At 39.0% G+C, this 24,871-nt stretch overlaps 2 protein-coding genes and 1 pseudogene across 4 annotated transcripts in view; 1 reads left to right on the plus strand and 2 right to left on the minus strand.

The window, feature by feature from the left end:
• Positions 1 to 24,871, minus strand: part of LOC142159906 (uncharacterized) — a 543,776-nt gene that overhangs the window by 59,520 nt on the left and 459,385 nt on the right. The gene's annotated exons all lie outside the window — the stretch shown is intronic.
• LOC142159873 (uncharacterized) overlaps positions 1 to 24,871 on the plus strand; it is a 125,830-nt gene that overhangs the window by 39,693 nt on the left and 61,266 nt on the right. The window lies entirely within an intron of this gene.
• On the minus strand, positions 15,394 to 16,637 carry LOC142160616 (uncharacterized; annotated as a pseudogene).

Below are 24,871 nucleotides of genomic sequence, written 5' to 3' on the forward strand. Positions count from 1 at the left end.
TTTCTTAGTTGTATGGAACAGTATTTGTATTCAGAACAAAGGACAATTCTGGGTCAAAGATAACACATATGCAGTAAGTTTGAGGGATAGGTTTTAGTCTTGTGTTGTCAAGAGAAATAGAGATATTCTACTTTGGAAGAACATTTTTGAACGCATGGACGTGTCATACCCATTTTAAGGAGGTAGATGGGAACACATACTTAGATGCAGGAAGTAGACGCAAGGATTCATGGCTGAGGTCTGTACCCATGAGACAAAAAAAGAAAAATGGTGGACACCTGGACTTAGTGGCAGATCACCAGCTAATATAAGGAGAGATAAAAATAAAGATGATTGTAAGATGTGTCAGCTTTTATTTTCTGGTGACTAGTTGAGGATGTTAGAGTTACAGGAATAGAGAATAGGAGAAAAGTTAATGTGTATTAGTTAGAGGTGAGTGGAGCAGTGAGGGAGCAATATGGACAAAGGTGTGTGATGCAGGGAAGTTGGCGGGCAGCACGGTGGCTAAGTGGTTAGCACTTCTGCCTCACAGCGCTGGAGTCATGAGTTCAATTCCCGACCATGGTCTTATCTGTGTGGAGTTTATATGTTCTCCCCGTGTTTGCGTGGGTTTCCTCCGGGTGCTCCGGTTTCCTCCCACACTCCAAAAAAAACATACTAGTAGGTTAATTGGCTGCTATCAAAATTGACCCTAGTCTCTCTCTGTCTGTATGTATGTTAGGGAATTTAGACTGTAAGCTCCCATGGGGCAGGGACTGATGTGAGTGAGTTCTCTGTACAGCGCTGCGGAATCAGTAGCATTATATAAATGGTGATGATGATGATAATATAGTTCTAAAAGTAATGCCATTGAAGGATAGTAAGAATGACGGGCAAAAGATTAAGGCAAGAAAATTAAGGAAATATAGGACCCGAGTCATTTAGTAGACCAACGCAAAATAAAGGCTTCTGGACAAACCATGTTACAATGCAGGGGGTGCAAATGACTTTATTATTTTTCACATAAGGAAAATACTGTCTGCTTTTCATGTAGCGCAATAATACTTCATAGCTTTATTTTTACACTGAAATTTAAGATTGATATAGGACATGCCCTATCCCAACTATAAACCTGTCACCACATTTTAAATTTACCTTCTGCTCTAATGCAACCTGGTTTTACAAATGTGCAAATTTACTGCTTTTCCGTGCTTTGCTCTCCTTAATGACTCCGGTCCACAGAGAGGAAAAATAAGATAAAATTACTTATTTGCATTGGTGTTTTGTATCAGCGTAAATAGCAATGCCTTTCTCCTAGCATGCAGTTTTTTAATTCTATATATATAACACTGTATGTAGTGAACACTCAATTAAAACTGTATTTATTGTATTTACTAGTTTTGACCGATATATATGATTAATACATTCTACCCATTTCTGTAAAATAGAAGTTGTGGGGTAGTATTGAAAATGTGCGAAAGATCGTAAAATTAAATATAAGAACCATTAATAAAATTAAACGAGAACAATCCCAGGCACCAATAAGGAGCCATTATAATGAATGATTGTATTATACATTTATGTTCAATATATATTACAGCCAAATGATATTTAATTTATAATGTTTTAAACCTAACTGAGCCAATAATCAAGGTTGTAAATAAAAAGCATGTTCTGTGACTCTAACTACATTTATGTTGGTGCTGATGCATGTTCTATAAGAATAAATAAATAAATAAATTCAGGAATAAACTGTTGTACAAAGTTATGTAATCACATAACTTTTATGATTCTGGTGACACCTGACAGAATGATTACTATCTTTAGCTGAACAAACTCTTCCCTGTCTCCATTTCACTTAATACAGTGCAAGTCCAAGAAGTTTGGAAATGAAGATAACCAGTTCATAACACTGAGGTGATGTATCTTAGCACTATTAATAGAGGTTTGTAATTAATACATATATCCAATGAAGTTATACCAAATAAATAAATGGTTTGAAAAAACCTTCCATGTCAATCTTTATTGCACATGTTTAAGGAATTAAACCTCTGGCTCTAAGCTACATGTTTGTACATTTCTACATTTCTATCAAAGAAAAATGTTTTCTATTTGTGAATTTTTACATGTGCTGACAGAGCACCTTTGCTCACAAAACTCCAACCACATTCAGAACAAGAATACGGCTTCTCTCCTGTGTGTCTTCGTATGTGTACAACAAGATCTGAGTTTCTGATAAAACACTTCCCACAGTCAGAACAGGAATATGGTTTCTCTCCTGTGTGACTTCTCTGATGTACAGCAAAAACTGAGCTGTTGGCAAAACATTTCCCACATTCAGAACAAGAATATGGTCTCTCCCCTGTGTGACTTCTATTGTGTACAGCAAGATCTGAGTTTCGAATAAAACATTTCCCGCACTCAGAGCAGCAATATGGCTTCTTTCCTGTGTGAATTTTCTGATGTTTAACTAATTCAGAGTTACTGATAAAACATTTGCCACATTCAGAACACGAATATGGTTTTTCACCTGTGTGCGTTCTCTGGTGTATTACAAGACTTGAGTTACTGATGAAGCATTTCTCACATACAGAACAAGAATATGGTTTCTCTCCTGTGTGATTTCTCTGATGTATAGCAAGACTTGCATTAGTGATGAAACATTTCCCACATTCAGAACATGAATAGGGTTTCTCTCCTGTGTGAATTTTCTGATGTATAACAAGATGAGAGTTTTGTATAAAACATTTCCCACAGTCAGAGCAAGAATATGGTTTCTCCCCTGTGTGACTTCTCTGATGTTTAACCAGACTTGAGCGAAAAGCAAAACATTTCCCACAGTCAGAACAAGAATATGGTTTCTCTCCTGTGTGAATTCTCTGATGTTCAACAAGTTGTGAGCTACTGGCAAAACATTTTCCACAATCAGAGCAAAAATAAGGTCTCTCTCCTGTGTGAATTCTCTGATGCACAACAAGATTTGCATTACTAATAAAACACTTCCCACAGTCAGAACAAGAATATGGTTTCTCTCCAGTGTGAACTCTCTGATGTTGAATAAGATGTGCATTACTTGTAAAACATTTTTCACAATTAGTGCAGGAATATGGTTTTTCTCCTGTGTGAATTTTTTGATGTTCAAGAAGATGTGATTTCCTGACAAAACATTTCCCACAGTCTGAGCAAACATAAGGTTTTTCCGCTGTGTGATTTTTCTGATGTTTAACAAGATGAGCATTATGGGCAAAACATTTCCCACATTCAGAACAGCAATAAGGTTTGTCACCTGTGTGAATTTCTTGATGTTGAATAAGGTGTGATTTTCTCATAAAACATTTCCCACATTCAGTGCAAGAATAAGGTTTCTCTCCTGTGTGAATTTTCTGATGTCTAATAAGACTTGAGTTACTGCAAAAACATTTACCACATTCAGTGCAAGAATAAGGTTTCTCTCCTGTGTGAATCCTCTGATGTATAACAAGATGTGAGTTATTGATAAAACCTTTCCCACACTCAGAACAACAATATGGTTTGTCCCCTATGTTTGTTTGGTGGTGAATAGCTAGCTGTGAATTATCAGATATATATGTCCCACATTCAGATATGTTAACAATATGTTCAGATGAGACTGATTCTTCCTTAATAAGAGTAGATATATGAGGTGTAGGATCTGTGAGTGTATATAGGTCAGTGTCGGAGAGACTTTTTTCTTCACATGAGACTGATTCCTCCTTAATATCACGAGATATATATTGTGTATGATCTGTGAGTGTATAGATATCAGTGTCTGTGAGGTTTCCTTCCTCACATGAGTTGGATTCCTCTTTATTATGAATAGATATATATTGTGTAGGATCTGTGGATGCATAAATGTCTGTGAGATTTCCTCCTTTACATGAGACCGATTCCTCCTTAATATGAGTAGATGTATATTGTGTATAATCTGTGGGTGTATAAATGTAACTGTCTGTGATGTTTCCTTGTTCAACTGAGTCCCATTCTTCTTTAATATGAGTAGATATATATTGTGTATGATCTATAGCTGTATAAACATCAGAGTGTGGGAGATTTTCTTCTTCACATGGGACTAATTCCTCCTTAATTAGTGTAGATGTATATTGTGTGTGACTTGTGGGTCTATAAATGTCAGTGTGTGTGAGATTTGTTTCCTCCTTAATATTAGTAGATGTATATTGTGTATGATGTGTTGGGGTAGAAATGCAAGTGAGGTTTCCTCCTTTACATGAGACCGATTCCTCCTCAATATGAGCAGATGTGGGTTGAGTTGCAGCATCTTTGAGTAAATCTATACAAAAGAAATGCAAAGTCAGATTTTCATGAAGTTATTTTATCCTCATTGATACTAATGCTGTGATATCAGGGAGTGAAATGCGACACAGACTCTTTTGCTAGTACATATGTTTTAATATATGTTTTTACACTTTTTCCTTTAATGAAGTCACAAACAAATGTATTTTCGACATGACTAAAAATTACAAGAGTTTAACATTACTTTTTTAACTTATTAATTCACTAATTCAATTTTAACATACGAGAGAGAGAGAGAGAGCGATGAGATGATGTCTGTTAGAGCGAATGCATCTTGTTTTAAGTTGCAGCATACTGTGACACCACTAGATGGTGCCTGGAGGATGGATGTGTGCATTTTAATGTAAAGATTATATAGGTAAGATGGAATGTTCCAAACAAACTAACAATTGAAATGTTTGAAACTGACTGCTACATTCTATATACATTTGTACTTAGGGTGTGGTATTACAGTACTGTAACGTGGGAGCCATGTTGTAACATTAAAAAATGTTTTCTCTAGACTATGCTTCGTTTCTGATTTCCTCAACACTCGGATCTTCACCTTATCAGCTACAAGCTCTCCCCCAGTACTTTAACTTCTCTGCTGTCTAACTCTACCAAGCTTACTCATACCTGCACAAACTCTATTCATTTTCAACAATTTTCCACCTCTCTCCAACACCTTCTCTCCCCTATCTCTACATTCTCCTCCCCTGATATGGCAGTTCCTCATTTTCACCAAACCCCAGCAACAGCCCTAGATCAAGTAGCTCCAATGACTCTTCATAGTCCACATAGACTTCCATGTCAGCCGTGGCACAAGAGAGCAACACAAAATCTTCAAAACCTTTCTCAAGAAATCGTCAAAAACTTTCTCGCAGAGCAGAACGTCACCGGCGTAAATCTCATGCCCCTAATGATTTCCTCACATATACTTATATCTACCACTCATAAAGAAATGGTCTGGACACTGCAAAACAAACATACTTCCAATCTCTTATCTATGCTCAGGCTTTGAACCCCAAAGGCCTTTTTAACACATTTAAATCTCTTTTCAACCCTCTCATCCCTAAAACCTCTGACTAATATCAGTGCCCAGGATCTTGTCTCCTACTTCAAGGACAAAATTGATTAGATCCGACTTGAAATGGTATCCTCTTCCTCGACAAACAACCAGCTCAATTTTTTCCCACCACCCTCTCTTCATTTGATCCCAGAAATTAAGATTAAGTATCTACTCTCTTCTTATTTTCCTACTCTACCTCCTGTCCTCTTGATCCCATACCCTCCCAAATCGGTAGATCCCTGTCTCCTGTACTCATCCCATCCCTAACTAAATTCTGTAATCTCTCTCTCTCTACTGGTATCTTTCCATCATTATTCAAGCACGCAGTGATTACTCCCATTGTAAAAAAAACAAAGATTCTGACCCAAACCCTCTCTCAAATTAAGATCCCATATCGCAGCGCCTCCAAGCTTGTTCCTTGAGTTTACTCTTTGACACACTGTGCAAGCCCTCTTCACACATATCATCCCCCCTTCCATTCAGTTTACCCTCTACTAAGTCCAACATTATCAGGAACCTCCCCAATCTCCCTAATATGACAAGGATATTGTTTCCTCCCTACTAGTCCTGCACCCCTGTCCTTTTTTTCTACCATCCCATAATTCCCCATCTTCCTTACCCCCTTATTCTTAAAAATAACTGTCTTCATTTTATTGTTTTTGTAATTATGTTTGATTCTGTTGGTCTGTAACTACTATATTGGACTCTGTCCTGTTTTGACAACAAATGTGCAAAAGTTTATTTCTGACCAGACGAAATAAAGAATTATATAAAAAAACACATATAGACAGAGCCTTTGTAAAACAGAATGGTATTTATGTATATTTACGTTCTCGTAGCTAGTTTACAGCAATCAGCAGTGTGACATGAGCTACTTAACAAGTAATAACGGTACATTTTTATTTCCACGATGAAGATTGCATCTTTAAAGCGCTTCAGAGTGTTTTGGACACTGTGATCGCTGCATCGTGGAATGATATATGGGGAAAATACACAAACCAGACGACAAATACAAGCTGTGTAGTGAGACTGTATAATACCGGACAATTTCTTAGCTATATTAGCTACATCATCCTGGGATGACCTTTGTAGTTCTATAAAGACTTTCCTCTTTTCACCCCAAACTAATTCTTCTATTTTCTCCTAAATATCTCTGCAGCATTATGAACTACTGTATGTGTCAGGTGTATTATAACCAATCTGTTTTTTTTAAACTGTGACTATTGTCCACAATGGTGGACTAATAAGAATTGGTCATTTTGAATTGTTAATAATAGACATATTCTTTTATATGCAACTGGTTTCTGTGTATTGGGTTTATATAACTGAACTATGGGCAACACAGTGGCCTAGTGGTTAGCACTTCTGCCTCACGGCACTGAGGTCATGAGTTCGATTCCCGACCATGGCCTTATCTGTGTGGAGTTTGTATGTTCTCCCCGTGTTTACGTGGGTTTCCTCTGGGTGCTCTGGTTTCCTCCCACACTCCAGAATCATACTGGTAGGTTAATTGGCTGCTATCAAAAATTGACCCTAGTCTCTGTCTGTCTCCCTCTGTGTCTGAGTGTGTGTCTATATTAGGGAATTTAGATTGTAAGCTCCAATGGGGCAGTGACTGATGTGAATGAGTTCTATGTACAGCGTTGTGGAATTAGTGGCGCTATATAAATAAATGATGATGATGATGATAATGAAGAATGTACCAATTTACTCTGCCATACGTATATTTTTAGGTATAACAAATACGAAAACGAGACAATTATTTAATCAACTCTTACCCAGTGATGTGGGGGTCCGGTGATTCTCCATCATCACATCCTTGTACAGACCCTTGTGTCCTTCTAAATACTCCCACTCCCCCATGGAGAAATAAGACAGTGAAATTAATGTCCCATTCCCAGCAGTCACCTCTCCAGTCAGCAGCTGAATGATCTTGTTGGTGAGTTCTAGAATCCTCTGGTCATTGTTTCTCTCATGTATCAGTGAGTGAGGTGGAGGCTCCGTGATGGGGATCTGGGTCCTGCTCAATCCTCCTGACAAACGGGGACGGTTATTGGGTGCCACACACTCACCAGACGTCTTCTTCACCTCTGTGTAATCCTGTCTAATGGGAGCCAGGATATTGTTGCAGTGAGAGAAATAACAGTGATTTCACCATGATAGTTTCTAAAGTCTTCATTTCACTTTACTAATTGTGATGTTTTGTATTTTTATTAATTAATTTTGCTCCCACCATGGAAGTTGGTCTGTCCACACTGACTGAACCCAATAGTCTGAATACTAATGTTCTACCTTAAAAGTTAACATATACCCATAGAGGATACCCTGACAAATTTGCAGGATGTCCAAGTGTTGGGGACACTCTCTGGTGACAATGATGGATTGACATCTACCTGAAACACCAAAACTCATGACATGCTTACATCTAAACGTACTCTTGATTTGCTGCTTATTAACTTTATATACTGCCCTTGATGCTTACTAAGGGACCTTAATGAATGTCTACCAAAGGATCTGTTGCCAGACACAAAATGGTAGCTGTGCATTATAACTAACTGTACATTATGTTATCAAGTTAGTTAATACAAATTAATAATCAAGTTATTTTGTACAAGTTGCTCCTAGCTTCTTATTAAAGTCTACACATTCTGTCAGTCAGGGTCAGGTTTTCCTTCACAAAAACTGGTCAGTATTTACAATCTGGGAGTACTGAAGTAAGGTTGCAGCTGAGGATGGCTGCTGAAAACAATTGGAAGTTCAAAAGACTTGAACCACCCCTTTTAGGCGATTCATCGATTACTACAACTGACCAATGGGGTGGCGCATATCATAACATATAAATTCTGGTCTTGAATGCCCTATCCACTATCGACCCCAAGCATTAACTTTAGGATTGCCCGAGAGATATATGCAATGTATTGTGTTCATTTTTGGAAGGTAGAAATGGGGTAGCCCCTGAGATTAGCATCTAGATCTTGCATATTAAAATTTCTGAGGGTAAATGTATGAAACATCGATTTCTGAAAGTCGATGGAAATCGGCAACGTTGCAGGGGGAATTTAAAGCAGCAATGGCTTTTAAAGACAAGTTTGCCTTTAAAAGCCATTGCCGCTTTAAATTTCTCCTGCAAAGTCGCCGATTTCCGGCGACAGTAATAGGATCATATAGCAGGTGTAGGATCAGTAATAGGATCATATAGGAGGTGTAGGATAAGTAATAGGATTATATAGGAGGTGTAGGATCAGTAATAGGATCATATAGGAGGTGTAGGATCAGTAATATGATAATATAAGAGGTGTAGGATCAGTAATAGGATCATATAGGGGGTGTAGGATCAGTAATATGATAATATAAGAGGTGTATGATCAGTAATAGGATCATATAGGGGGTGTATGATCAGTAATATGATAATATAAGAGGTGTATGATCAGTAATAGGATCATATAGGGGGTGTATGATCAGTAATAGGATTATATAGGAGGTGTAGGATCAGTAATAGGATCATATAGGAGGTGTAGGATAAGTAATAGGATTATATAGGAGGTGTAGGATCAGTAATAGGATCATATAGGAGGTGTAGGATCAGTAATATGATAATATAAGAGGTGTAGGATCAGTAATAGGATCATATAGGGGGTGTAGGATCAGTAATATGATAATATAAGAGGTGTATGATCAGTAATAGGATCATATAGGGGGTGTATGATCAGTAATATGATAATATAAGAGGTGTATGATCAGTAATAGGATCATATAGGGGGTGTATGATCAGTAATAGGATTATATAGGAGGTGTAGGATCAGTAATAGGATCATATAGGGGGTGTAGGATCAGTAATAGGATCATATAGGAGGTGTATGATCAGTAATAGGATCATATAGGGGGTGTAGGATCAGTAATATGATAATATAAGAGGTGTATGATCAGTAATAGGATTATATAGGGGGTGTAGGATCAGTAATAGGATCATATAGGGGGTGTAGGATCAGTAATAGGATCATATAGGAGGTGTATGATCAGTAATAGGATTATATAGGAGGTGTAGGATCAGTAATAGGATTATATATTGGGGATCACAGTTATAGGATTATATATTGGGGATCACAGTAATAGGATAATAAAGGAGATATATGACAGTGAATGGAGGACATGGGCTGTGTGTAGAACAATAATGGAGACAGAGGACACTAATAGAGAAGGTGGAGGAATGAGAATAACAAATATACGGATATTTCCCACAATCCCCTCTCACCCGCACCTTCATCATCTCACCCGGCACAGGACGGTATATATGGCCCGTCCACACCACTTTCGGTGCCTGATTTCTGTGACTTCCGGTGGAACTCCGTTCCCCTTAGTAAGAGCGGAAGAATAAGACCAGCACCATCCGGCCGTTGGAACGCACAACCCGGAAGTCGCGTGCGGATTTATGTTTTGATCAATTATACAAAATATTTACACCGTACCCCATATACTTTGCTTTAGACATTGGAGAATATACAGCAAACCCTCATTCTCCATTTGGATTTTCCACGAGAAGAGCAGGGAAGAGAAACAGGTTTCAAAACTTATAGATCTCTTATTTCCATTGGTACCTTCCTGGCTCTGCCACCACTCCCTTCTGTGTGTGGATATTGCAGGGTTATGGGACATCATACATTAACATTTATTTATATATCATATGCAGTAGCACTTTACAAGATAGTATATAACAAGATTGGGTATTAAAGATAAAGAGGTAAGAGGGCTTGTAAGCTTACAATCTGTTACATGCATGCAAGTGTTTCTATGTGTGTAACAGGAATTGGATACAGATTTGTTGGTGGGAACAAAGGACAGTTCTGGTTCAAGGAGTTTGATAATTGAGGTTAAGCCATACTTGCCAACTCTCCCGGATTGTCCGGGAGACTCCCGCATTTTGGGAGAGTCTCCCGGACGAGTGTGGCAATCTCCCTGATAGGAAGTGGGAAAAGTTCAGTTTAAACGCCGTGATTCACCCGGAATCGCGGTGTTTAGCCCCGCCCCTGCTGTAAAATGACGTGATTTGCGTCATTCCGTCACGGGGGCGGGGCCAAAATGACGCAATTTCGGCGCCCGGCCTCCTGCACGCCCACGTCCCAGCCGGCATCTCCCGGAAAAAGAAAAAGAAATGTTGGCAAGTATGGGTTAAGCGCCACATATTGCATATAGGTCCAGCCAGAATGCAAAGGTAAAAAATGCTGATCCGGTCACACAGCAGTGCTGGTCTGAGCGGCAGAGCGTTGTTAGAGTATAGAAAGAGAATATCTACGTTTTGTGTGAATTGTGTAGAGGGTTGGTGAACTGGTAGAATAGCCCAGGGGGGTTAGTAGGGTGGTTCAGGAATTTTACAAGCTTGCATTAAGATGTGAGTTTTGGGGAACATTTGGAGGCTAGAGGAAAATCTCGTTACACGAGAGAGGGCATTCCACAGAGTGGGTGTAGGTTTGAAAAAGTCCTGTAACCGGGAATGGGAGCGAGTAATGAGTGTGGATGAGAGAGGCTGATCTTGAGCAGAGCGGAGGGAAGATATTTTGAGATAAGTGAGGAGATGTATGTTGGTGCAATTTTGTTGATGGCCTTGTATGTTAGTACTCTTTTATGTTGTATTCTAGCAACCAGAGTAGAGCAGCAGTAGAACACTTTGCTAGGAAATTCAGTCTAGCTGCTTAGTTCAGAATAGGTTATAGGGGTGAAAGTCTGGTTTGGAGAAGACTAGTTAGAGGGGTATTGCAATAGTCAATGCGGGAGATAATGAGTACATGAATTTAAGATTTTGCTGTGTAAGATATGTGCATATTCTGGAAGTGTCTCTTAGATGTATGTAACAGGAATTGGATACAGATTTGGTGTTGGGAACAAAGGACAGTTTTGGTTCAAGGATAACACATATGCAGTAAGTTTGAAGGATAGAGTTTATTGCTGTATTGCCAAAAGAAATAGAGATGTCAGGTAAGTAACTTCAGTTGTCTGGTAGGAATATTATTTTGCTTTGAAAAAAGCTAAACACGCTTTGCCACTAATCACTTACTCTGCCAGCTGCTATTATATCTTTAACTATATCTTATCATGAATACACCCGATAGATAGACTTAATATTCTCAAAGGATTTATGCAGATTTGATTTTCACTGGCCATTCCCCTTGACATTATAGATCGGCATGAATGATATGGCGCTGATCTAATTAACCAGATTACATTAATAAAGAGAGGTAGCAAGCTATAACCATATCTGAGCAGGGATGATATAAGAGCATCTATCGATGTCTTAATCATCACATAACATTTAGCACAGTAAGCCTTTGATACTTGAGAATTAAAATTAGATATCTATATAATATAATCATTACTATTATACACAGAGATATTGGTTACATTAAAGGGAAGTGTGTTACTTATAGGAATAATGCGGATTCAACTTGCAGTCAGTGCAATGATTTGAGCAATCGGCTGTAGATCAAACAGCTCCACATTTTCTAAACATCATACTGCGCTCCATATTAATATCATTGAAGATCAAAAGATGAATAATTGTGGCAGCACAGTGGCGTAGTGGTTAGCACGTCTGCCTCACAGCACTGGGGTCATGAGTTCGATTCCCGACCATGGCCTTATCTGTGTTTGCGTGGGTTTCCTCCGGGTGCTCCGGTTTCCTCCCACACTCCAAAAACATACTAGTAGGTTAATTGGCTGCAATAAAAAAATAAATAATTGACCCTAGTATCTCCCTCTCTGTCTGTCTGTGTGTGTGAGTGTATGTCTATAGTAGGGAATTTAGACTGTAAGCTCCAATGGGGCAGGGACTGATGTGAATGAGTTCTCTGTACAGCGCTGCGGAATTAGTGGCGCTATATAAAAAAATGATGATGATTATGACAGCTGATTAGACATAACAGCAGTCCACTGCATTCCAATTTCCTGTCTGTAATATTAGTATTTTGTGACAGACTAATTTATGTGGCTGTCCAGAACATTGCTTATACAAAATGCCCTAATAAATAAAGACAGACAATGCTATCAGAAACAGTTTATTTATTTATATATAAGAACAGACATAGCAGGTGAGATAATATTGATATCAAACTATCAGAGTTACGACTAAAATCAAATCAGTGATGTTATAAAACTGTAAAGGCATTGAATGTTTATCTGCAATTCTTAAATCAGTTATTTTTCACAATTTATAATCACATTGCTTTACAACATTATTTGTTTTTACCTTATTTCGCTGTTTTTTCAAGAGCTAGTAAAAAAAAAAAAATTGATTTTAATGAATATCAATAAAAACGATTACTTTTAATTGAACATTCCGGAGTGCCCCGATATACACATCTTGTCCTCTCTTTTTCTGGTTTCATGTTCTTATGTGTTTGAGTACATCCTTCAGGACACGGATACTCTATACGTATCCTGAATCTCTAAATTCTACTGAGTAATATCAGTGTAACGATTGTCTCGTTGTCTGAACGCACAGATCCCAGGGGCGATGGATACATGTTTTAGCCTGGTTTAGGACTGGCCGAGCAGAGGCGCAGAGTCTAACAAGTCCCTAGGTCTTCACCAAGAAGCGCCGCAAGGCAGGATGGACTTTAGCTGTCGGGAACACGCAGGTCACGGCCCTCTGAACAGTCACTAGGCATAACACAGTGTAGAGAAATGAAAATCCGAAAGCACGTCAGCTAGCCGAGGACTGGTACACTGGCGGTAGAGAGGTGCAAAATCAGAATGCAGAAGGAAAGTCTAACAACAGGCCGGAATCTGGTACTCAGGCAGTAGCGCACTACAATCAGGATTTGAGGAAGAGACGTCAAAACAAGTAAGGACTAGTACACGAGGGGTTAACAGGCAGAAGAACTTTCCAAGAATGATTCACAAGGAAAACCAAGGATAGCAGCAATACAGCATAACAGGGAGTCAGTGTGGGTATGGAAACCTGTTGCTCTGACACTGTTAGTGTGTGAGAGTGAGCTTTATATACACTGCAGAATATGCCGTCTCCCAGCCACAATCATGTGACCACCCAAACCAGGAAGTGCTGATCTTGCACAGCGACAGAGGGAATCAGAAGCACAGGAGTGTGAGCAGGGAGGTTTGTGACAATCGAGGAGCTCTGAAGATAAATCCTAGTGCGGTTACGTTTTTCTTTCTTTGGGAATAATAATAGCTAAATTTGGAAATACTGAGTCGGAGGTGGTGAGAGGACATCAAAGATGACACAGCTGAAAGACATAATTTTCTTTGCACGTAAGTTTTGGAAGGCATGGATGTGTCATACCCATTTTAAGGATAGGTGGGGACACATACTTATATGTAAGAGGTGGACACAGGGATTCATGGCTGAGGTCTATCCATAAGAGTCAATTGTTGAGGATAAAGAAAAACGTGGACACACGGACTTAGTGGTAGATCACCAGCTAATAGAAGGAGAGAGAAAAATATAAAGATGATTGTAAGACATGTGAGATTTTATTTTCTGGTGAAAGGTTGAGGAGGTTACAGTTAAGGAATACAGATAGGAAAAAAGTTTAGTGTGTGTTAATTAAAGGTGAGTGGATAGTGAGGGAGCAATATGGACAAAAGTGTGTGATACAGGGAGGGTGAAGAATGATAAAGTTCTAAAGATAATGGGCCTGATTCAGTAAGAAAAGTTAAGCAAAAGTAAGTAACTAAAGCAAAACCATGTTGCATTGCAGCGGGAGGTAAATTTAAAATGAGATGGAAGATTTATAGTTGGGGTAGGACATGTCCTAGATCAACTTTAATTTTCAGTGTACAAATAAGCTATCAAGTATTTGTGTGCAGTATAAGTATTTTCCTTATGTGCAAAATAATAATCTAATTTGCACCCCTTGCATTCCAACATGGTTTTGTCCAGAAAACTTAAATAAGAAAACTTACTCAATGTTTTGCTTAACTTTCCTTAATTAATCAGGCCTAATGCCATTGAAAGATAGTAAGAAAAACAATTTGTAGAATGTAAGAATTACAGGCAAGTAAATTGAGAAAAAATAAGATAAAATTACCTATTTGTGTTGGAGTTTTTGTATTTGACATGCTGCAACATCAATGCAAATACCAGTGCTTTTAACCTAGCATGCAGTTTTTTGAATTCTACATAGATATCACTGTGTATGTCCTGAAGCATAATCGAGTACAAATAAACACTGCAATTAAAACTGTGTTTTACGGTGTCAAAACTAGTTTTGACTGTTACGAATGTGATTAGTACATTCCATTCATTTCTGTAAAATAGAAGTTGTGGGGTAGTATTGAGGATGTACAAAAGTTCTTAAAATGAAATATGAGAACATTTAATGACATTAATGAGAACATACCAAAGCACCAATAAGAAACCATAATAATGAATTACTGTATTATACATTTATTTTTAATGTGTATTACGGTAGAATAATCTTTTATTGATAACTGATGGGACCATCTGTTTATGTAGCTCCCATGAAAGCATAGCACCAGCAGAATGTGGATATAGTGGATTTCTATATATACCAGAGACACCGTGGGGAAAATATGTCAGTCTCTCTTTTGCTCAAGTCATAGCAAGCTCAGGGAAGTTTGCTAAGTGCTAATAAAGAAAAATAGATGTTTATTAAATTAAAGCTAATAAGCAAGGTTGTAAATATTACATATGTTCAGTGGCTCTAACTACATCCATCTATGTTGGTGCCGCAGCATGTTGTATAAGAAAAAGTTAATTAATTCAGGAGTAAACTGTTGAACAAAGTTATGTAATCACATCACATTTATGATTTTTGCTGACACCTGATAGAATGAAACTCTTTCCTGTCTCCATTTCATTGAATACAGTGCAAGTCCAAGGAGGATTCAATTGAAGATAACCAGTTCATAACACTGAGGTGATGTTTATTAGGACCAATAATTGAGGTTTGTAATTGATACATATATCCAATGAAGTTATACCAAGTAAATAAATGGTTATAAAAAACTTCCATGTCAATCTTTATTGCACATGTTTAAGGAATTAAACCTCTGGCTCTAAGCTACATGTTTGTAATGACGATAAATGGTTTATTCTTGTGAATTTTTACATGTGCTGACAGAGCACCTTTGCTCACAAAACTCCAACCACATTCAAAACAAGAATATGGCTTCTCTCCTGTGTGTCTTCGTTTGTATACAACAAAATCTGAGTTTGTGATAAAACACTTCCCACATTCAGAACAGGAATATGGTCTCTCTTCTGTGTGAATTTTCTGATGTACAACTAATCCTGAGTTACTGATAAAACATTTGCCACATTCAGAACAGGAATATGGTTTCTCTCCTGTGTGAATTCTCTGATGTACAGCAAAAATTGAGCTACCAGCAAAACATTTCCCACAATCAGAGCAAAGATAAGGTCTCTATCCCGTGTGACTTCTTTTGTGTACAGCAAGATATGAGTTTCGAGTAAAGCATTTCCCGTACTCAGAGCAGCAATATGGCTTCTTTCCTGTGTGCATTTTCTGATGTACAACTAATCCTGAGTTACTCAAAAAACATTTTCCACATTCAGAACAAGAATATGGTTTTTCACCTGTGTGAGTTCTCTGGTGTATAGCAAGACTTGCATTAGTGATGAAACATTTCCCACATTCAGAACATGAATAGAATTTCTCTCCTGTGTGAATTTTCTGATGTCTAACGATAAGTTTTGTATAAAACATTTCCCACAGTCAGAGCAAGAATAAGTTTTTTCACCTGTGTGACCTTTCTGATGTTTACCCAGACTTGAGGGAGAAGCAAACCATTTCCCACAGTCAGAACAAGAATATGGTTTCTTTCCTGTGTGAATTCTCTGATGTTCAACAAGTTGTGAGCTACTGGCAAAACATTTCCCACAATCAGAGCAAAAACAAAGTCTCTCTCCTGTGTGAATTCTCTGATGCACAATAAGATTTCCATTACTAGTAAAACATTTCCCACAATCAGAACAAGAATATGGTTTCTCCCCGGTGTGAGCTCTCTGATGTTGAATAAGATTTGAGTTACTGTAAATACATTTACTACATTCAGAGCAGAAATACGGTCTCTCTCCTGTGTGAGTACTCTGATGTCTAACAAGATGTGAATTACCGACAAAACGTTTCCCACACTCAGAACAACTATATGCTTTATTCCGTTTTTTTTTGTTGTGTGGTGAATACTTACATGTATTCATCCCGCAGCGCCAGTTCTGCTTACCAAAAGTGACCCACTGTGAATTGTCAGATAAATATGTCCCACATTCAGATATGTTTCCCATATGTTCACATGAGACTGATTCTTCCTTAATGTGAGTAGATATATGAGGTGTACAATTTGTGAGTGTATATAGGTCAGTGTCTAAGACACTTTTTTCTTTACATGAGACCGATTCCTCCTTAATATCACTAGATATATATTGTGTATAATCTGTGAGTGTATAGATATCAGTGTCTGTGATGTTTCCCCCCTCAGATAACATGGATTTCACCTTAATATGAGTAGATGTATATTGTGTATGACTTGTTGGTGTATAAATGTCAGTGTGTGTGAGATTTGTTTCCTCCTTAATATCAGTAGACGTATATTGTGTATGATGTGTTGGGGTAGAAATGTAAGTGAGGTTTCCTCCTTTACATGAGACCGATTCCACCTCAATATAAGCAGATGTGGGTTGAGTTGCAGTATCTTCAGTTAAATCTGTACAGATTTTCATTAAGCTATTTTATCCTCATTGATACTAATGCTGTCATATCATGGAGTGGAATGTGACACAGATTATACATGTGTTTTAATATATGTTTTAATAATGTTTTACTTTATAACGAATTCATAAAAAAATATATTTCCGACATGGAAGTCCTTCTAGAAATGACTCTTAATTTTCATTACAATACTTACTTATTACTTTTTTACTTTATTAATTCACTAATTACATTATAACATAAGAGTGTCACACGCCGGCCCGGCGGATGGGTACCGACGTTGTTACCTTCCTCCTGTAAGCGGTGATCAGAGTGTACTAAACTTCATTATCAGATCAACATCCTCCATCTAGTATCTTGTTCTGCGCATGTGCTACAACTACCCTCTCTTATGACCTCATTCCCGTTTCCATTGGTTCTAGCATTTTGGAGCGCTATTTAAACCTCCCATTTTTCCTCTGTCCGATACCTGTTCTTCGAGTTACTCACTCTCAGTAAGGATCTGGTTTCCTTCAGTTGCTGCTCGTACGAGCGCCCTGGATCAGCTGTACTCCTCTCTGCCGCTGCCACTAATAGAACTGCTTGCTGCACCTGTACTCACCTGCTGCTGCTCTGAATCGCCATCTACGGATCAGCTAAGTTCGATTCCACTACTGCTTCTATATTTGAACTGCCGCTGTACCAGTAACTCACCCGCTGCTCTGAATCACCATCCACGGATCAGCTAAGTTCTACTTCATTACTGCCTCTGTTTGAACTGCCGCTGTGTCAGTGATTCACCTGCAGTTGCTCTGAGTTACCATCTACGGATCAGCTAAGTTACACTCCATTACTGCCTGTATTGAACTGTCGCTGTACCAGTAATTCACCTGCTGTTGCTCTAAGTTACCAACTACGGATCAGCTAGTTCTACTCCGCTATTACTCCCATTTGTACTGCCGCTGAACCAAAGACTCTCCTGCTGTTGTTTCCAGTTTCTACTTACAGTATTGCCTCTCCATTTCTACTTCCAGCAACACCATCGTTATTTTGCATTGCTATGAGACTGACCCTATCATTATTACCTTCACTGTCTCTCTGACTGGCCGTTACCAATCCGCTGTATCAAGCTCCACTATTTACTCTGCCAACACTCATTCTGGGAGCCGCGACCTGCGGGATAGGAGCGGCGAAGTCCATACCCTCTTGCGGGGGTCACTGGCAAAAACCTCCTACTCGTTAGACTCCGCGCCCCTGAATGAGTTATACCCTTTGGCAGATACAAGGGATCCACTAAATATCATCCGGATGCGTGACAAAGAGACAGTGATGAGATGATGTCTGTTAGAGTGAATCCACCTTGTTTAAAGTTACAATATATTTTGATACCACTAGATGGCACCTGTATGGATGTGTGCATTTTAAACTAAAGATTATTTAGGTAAGGTGGAATGTTCCAAAACACATAATATTTTAAATGTTGGAAGCCGACTGGACAGAGATTAGATGCTACATTCAATATACATTTGTACTTAGGGTGTAGTATTTGTACTGTAATGTGGAAGCCAAGTTGTAACATCTGAAAATAGGTCATTTGCCTTTATACCTTGTAACTATAAAGACTCCTATTTAAAGATACTGGAGTATCTTGTTTTATGACAAAAGAAGAAATCCTGAAACTTATTCTGTAACTTCTATGGATTTTAGAGGTCATTACGTTCTGTGACCATATAAACACTTGAGGTTGCTGGGAAAGTGATTTTATATCGGTAACAGTATTTCTAAGTGACCTCTAATATGCGTAAAAGTGTACAGAAGGAGAAGCATTATCTATTAGAATACACAAGTGTTCCTAATGAATGCTGAAATTATAGCATCAGTACTAATTGTTTACACAGATATTTACAGGAGTAAACATAGAATCAATAGATTTCCATATAAACCACAAGGCAAACTGTCTTGTATTTAAGTGGACATAGCTTGAGTCTCAAGTACGGTGGCTTAGTGGTTAGCACTTCTGCCTCACAGTGCTGAGGTTGTGTACTTCAATTCCCGACCATGGCCTTAACTGTGTGGAGTTTGTATGTTCTCCCCGTGTTTGCGTGGGTTTTCTCCGGGTGCTCCGGTTTTTTCCCACACTCCAAAAACATACTGGTAGATTAATTGGCTGCTTTCAAATTGACCCTAGTCTCTCTCTCTCTCTGTGTATATTAGGGAATTTAGACTGTAAGCTCCAATGGGGCAGGGACTGATGTGAGTGAGTTCTCCATACAGCGCTGCGGAATTAGTGGTGCTATATAAATAGATGATGATGATGATGATTGATATACTCCAACTGTAAAACCCTCCACGCTAAAAAGTTTATAATACTCTATCATGCATTAAATCCATTTTTCAAGGTGAAGAAGATGCTTTTCATGTTTATGTAATGCTTATGACATTGTAATTTGTAAATCTTATTGTTTCTATGTTTCAGGGTGTTCTCTCTCTAGTATGCTTACAACATAGTAATTCAATGAAGATAAAGATAAATAAAGAAGATACTACTTCTTACACACCTGAACAATCACAACTTCTACATATGGATGGAATGTGAAAATCCTGAGTCCTAAATGAGAGGATTTCAATCAATATTAGATAGTCCCAAGGTGTGAATTAAATGAAATAATGACACACCAATAAAATATAACTTTTATTGACACACTTAAAACTATCAAGCTAAAACACGAAATATGAAATATGTGAGATTGTTACGGGAGACTGTTGAATTTATTGTAACCTCGGATAGGTCACAATACTCATATGTGTAAATTCATGACCACAGTGTGTGATTGTGCGTAGAGATTATGTGTCAGTTCTGTCCTTGGAACACTGTTCACTTATTTATAATAAAGGATATATTCAGAATATAATGTGCTGTTCATTTATTAAGAAAAAGGGATATGTTCCATGTAAGTCTCTATTTAATTAGTTCTGGAGTGGTTAGTACAACATGTGCTCACTCTTTTCTTCTTCTGATCCCTTCTGAAAATAAGAGTATATTATACATTCTGAAACCAAGCAAATCATATATTATCTCTGTAGTATATAAGGGAATAACAGGCAGGGGTATTTAATATGGTTCCTTAATATGTAGTGTTACATCCACTAATGACATTTGTCCTATACTTCACTACACTTATGTTCAATACGTCCTCTGAAAGTGTGTTCTTTTAGCTCCCTAGAAATTAGGGTTACATTTCAAAAGCCATGCTGATCTCAGAGCATATTAATTATAATTTAATGAGCTATCCACATATATGCTAGTCCGATGTTGCAACCCTTATTACAGAAAGTATTGATGTTTATTGTAAATACCAACCATCCACTTAACCCCCTCATCTCTTCGGCTCGTTCTCTCCTCTCTCCTCCCGGCCTCCCTTTTCTCTCCCCCCATACTTCAACTGGCTCCCCTTTGTCCCTGATTTTTTGTGTACCCTCCCTTAGGATGTAAGCTCGTATGAGCAGGGCCCTCTCCCCTCCTGTCTCCATACCTGTTCTTCTGCTCCGTCTTTACTGCATCAGCCTGCCTGGAGTTTCTGAAGTATTGGTACTTTGTGCTTATTGTTCTGTACTGTTTCACCCTGTATAGTCCACTGTTAGTACTGTGTACGGCGCTGCGGAAATCTTGTGGCGCCTAACAAATAAACAATAATAATAATAATAAATCCTGATGCTGTGAACAATCTTGTATTGCACAGATCAGATGAGCTTTGGGGCATCTTCTTTCTCGTGTATTAAATTAACTATTCTATTATATAGGAAATGTGTTGGTGAAAATATATACATATATAGAGATTCAGGTTTGCCCTTATCTTTCTGAATTTGAGAGTTCCCTATCTCAGAAGGTTAGTTTAATAGTTTATCACTGAAACCTCCAATAGTATGGTTGCATGCATAGAAATCAAACGGTATGCAATCTTATAATCAGAACAGTGTGTAAACTATTAATTCAGTGATGAACAACTTTCAAAACACTTTACTTACCAGCCAGGACCCAAGGATATAACCTGGGTGGAATGCCATTTGAAAAGTGAGGAGTGAAGACGAAGCCAAGGAAGACCCAAAACAACAGGAACGGTTCTCTGGAAAAGCGTACCCTCAGACATTTTGCTACTCTTAATGTCCATGAGAGAGTTTGGCAGATTGCTCCTTCTCTTGTGTCTGCTCCCTGAAGCGGATATCAACTTTATTGCACACAGCGATCAGATCGTCCAAGGAAGATGGAAGCTCCCAAATTGCCAGTTCATCTGTAATCCTATTGGACAGTCCCTGCCAGACGGCAGCAACTAAAACATCATTGTTCCACTACTATACACACAAATTCCTTTAGTCTTTCTGCTGTCAATGGCTCCTAGGGGTCTGGTGTTTGTGTCTCTTTCCTGGTCCCCCACAAATTATGGTGCAGACTATAAAGGCCTTTGTTGCATGCACCTGACCATACAGCCTAGAGTAAAATGAAGTGTCAGCCAGCATGGTGTTTACATTTGCTCAGGGTTCTGGAGCAACATTAAGGTTGTCCCAGGATGCTAGGAGTATTGGAAGCTGACTCTATGTCTTGCTTTGCCATAAAGTTCTCTATGCCATGCCTCCTAACCATCATCATGACTGCCCCATCAAAGGACTGGTACTAGGCTGAGCACTATTTCACATTATTATTCGACGCCCCTTCTGGAAGGACAGTTGGTGAATGAGCTTGAACTTTCAAACCACCTTCTTTTTTGAATGGTCAAGCCAAATTATTAAACTTTGTTTGGGAGGCCTGTCACATGGATCAGCAATTTAGCTAATTTATAATCTGGACCATGCTTGGTTGTGTATTAATGGACTTAAGATGTCTATGATTAACCACTTGGGAAATGCCCCTTCTAATCGGAATCCTAAATCTGTCCTTGACAGCTGTATGCATTAACTCTGCTTCTTTCCACTTCAGATACCTAGCCAGCCACACTAGCATCTTGCTCAGGTTGAATGGATTAGATGTCATGGTTAGGCATATTCACTCTGGGTAACCTAGTCATCTGGCCATCATTCCTTTTTGTTTATTTTTCCCCAGAATGGTTTCTGCCGCAGAATGTACAAACATGTTTGAAACTACACTTCACCCTTGAGCACTGCTACTGTTTAAAGGCCCAATAGTCAAGTCTTTCTTGCCTCTAGGTACCAGTCCTCCCGGCTGCTCTGCACTTTCAACGATAGGTGCACATCTATTAAACCACAATATATGGGCCTCTGACTGTTACATACTCCCTCCAAACTGACCACCCATATTCTCTATAAACTGAGTATATAAAATTAGTGTAATATAGCTTTCTACCCACCATCTGTGGGTAAACTCTATTGTTACCTCTCTACACTTGAAGTGAAAACAAATATTGTCTCGACTTAGCTGAAAGTGGCATCGGCTGACGATGATGTACCAGTCGGCATCATGCTCACTACACAGAGCCAGTACACTTGTTCCCCATGTTGGCAGAAATTGCGGCGGCATTGAATAATGGATACCATGGTAGCTGGCATTTAATGGACACTAGTAGGGGATTTGCATTGAATAATGGACACAAGTGGGGATTGTGCATTTAATGATGGGCATTAGTGGGGGCTGTGCATTAGGTAATCAAAGCTAGTGGGGCCTGTGCATTGAATAATGGACACTAGTGGTTGCTGTGCATTGAATAATATACAATAGTGAGGGCTGTGCATTGAATGATTAACACAAGAGGGCGCTCTGTAAAATGGACATCACCAGAAAGCTATGCAATATTTAATGGATACCTGTAGGAGTCACTTTAATGTAAAATGTGCATCGGAAGAGTCTTTGCAATTGTTGTTGTTGTTATTATGCTTTATTTCTAAAGTGCTGACATATTATACACCACATTAAATTAAGGGGATCATAATATAAACAAATTCTGTACAATGACATGAAAGAAAAAGTAAAGGTGGCCCTGCCCACATGAGCTTACAATCTAAATGGTGCAGGGAACAATTAATACATAGGTAAAGTAACAATTGTAGCCGGTGGTGGGGAAAGTGTGTGAAGCATAAACAGCCACCACTATTAAAGCAGCTACTGGTGACTGGCAGTGGAGATCACCAATGGAGGAACAGTGATGGTGACAGCGATGACAGCTGAACTCTCTAGGTCCAGCCATTGGACTGAGATGGGATTCAGTAGGTCTTCTAAATAAACAACTCTTCCCTTAGTGTGATGACACTACTCAACAATATCCTGTAGCTTCCTACTGCCTACACAAATGTCTGTTTTATATTTGTGAGAAGATGATTAGGTGAGAACTGAGGCACAGTGCAGTCACCTCTGACTATCGCATGCCACTATCATATAATGGGGCTGCAAGGTATATAATTATATCTCACGCTGGGAAATATACCCAGTTTGACAATTCTGCCGTATGGGGGCCCAATCGTTATAACTATACCCTGGGACCCTTTCTGCCTAAAACCTGCCCTGGTCTATTTTCTGGGGATATGTATGGGTAGTTATTGGACTGTGTTGTTAATATGGTTGGTATCTTGAGAAAGGGAATGTATGCATTACTGAAAGGCCCTCCAGCTGTCAAAGGAGCGACACAGAGAAAGGAGGGAGAGCACAGTGCACTCCCTCCTCCGCGTATGCCGCATGACCTCCCTGCACTGTGCAGAGGAGGTCACATGATGTGGAAGATGGCTGCCCCTGTTCTGATTACATGGGGAGCAGCCAGCTGGGTAGGGCACAGGAAAAGGCTTGCCAGGTTTCTGGCTGCCTGCCTGTTGCCCACCTCTGCTCTAAAGGATTATCATTATTATTATCGTAGATCTGTAAGGCGCCACAGTGCTCCTCAGCACCACACAGTAGGGAAAACAGGACATACATAAAATAAGGACATACAAGGCTGACAAAATAAATGCAGACATGAAAGCAAAGGGTATGGAGGACACTGCTCATTAGAGAGCTTACACTCTAAGTGGAAGAGGGCACAGCTGAAACGAGGAGCTTTGGCATCTGGACTGTCAAAAATCCTAACACACAATAATTCAAATATATGACACTGGTCAAGCACCAAGGAGAATCCATAAATAAGGTCAGGAGATCTCACTTGTTCATATGGTCATTAAGTGAATAATAATAATAACAACCATCATCTTCATCATCAACATTTATTTATATAGCGCCAGCAAATTCCGTAGCGCTTTACAATTGGGAACAAACATTGATAAAACAATACTGGGTAATACATACAGACAGAGAGGTAAGAGAACCCTGCTCGCAAACTTACAATCTATAGGACAATGGGAGTTAGAAACACAAAGGCATGTGCTACATCATATTGCACAATGGACCAGCTAGAACGCAAAGGTGAAAGTATTGAGTGGGCTGTGTGTGTTGCAGTGTTGGTCAGAGGGTTGTTGTCTTGCGTTAGCTGTGTAGAGGATGGTAATAGGGTAATCTAGGGAAATTAAGATGGTGGTTGAGGAATATCATAACCTTGTCTGAAGAGGTAGGTTTTCAGTGAACGCTTGAAGGTTTTAAGACTAGAGGAAAGTCTTACTGTGCGTGGGAGGGAATTCCACAACGTGGGTGCAGCCCGGAAAAAATCCTGTAACCGAGAATGGGAGGATGTGATGAGTGGAGGAGAGACATAGATCTTGTGCAGAATGGAGGTGTCGAGTGGGGAGATATTTCGAGACCAGTGAGGAAATGTATGTCGGTGCAATTTTGTTGATGGCCTTGTATGTTAGTAGAAGAATTTTATATTGGATTTGTTGAAATACAGGCAGCCAATGTAGAGAC

Source organism: Mixophyes fleayi, chromosome 6 (assembly GCF_038048845.1).
Source record: "Mixophyes fleayi isolate aMixFle1 chromosome 6, aMixFle1.hap1, whole genome shotgun sequence".
NCBI lineage: Eukaryota > Metazoa > Chordata > Amphibia > Anura > Limnodynastidae > Mixophyes > Mixophyes fleayi.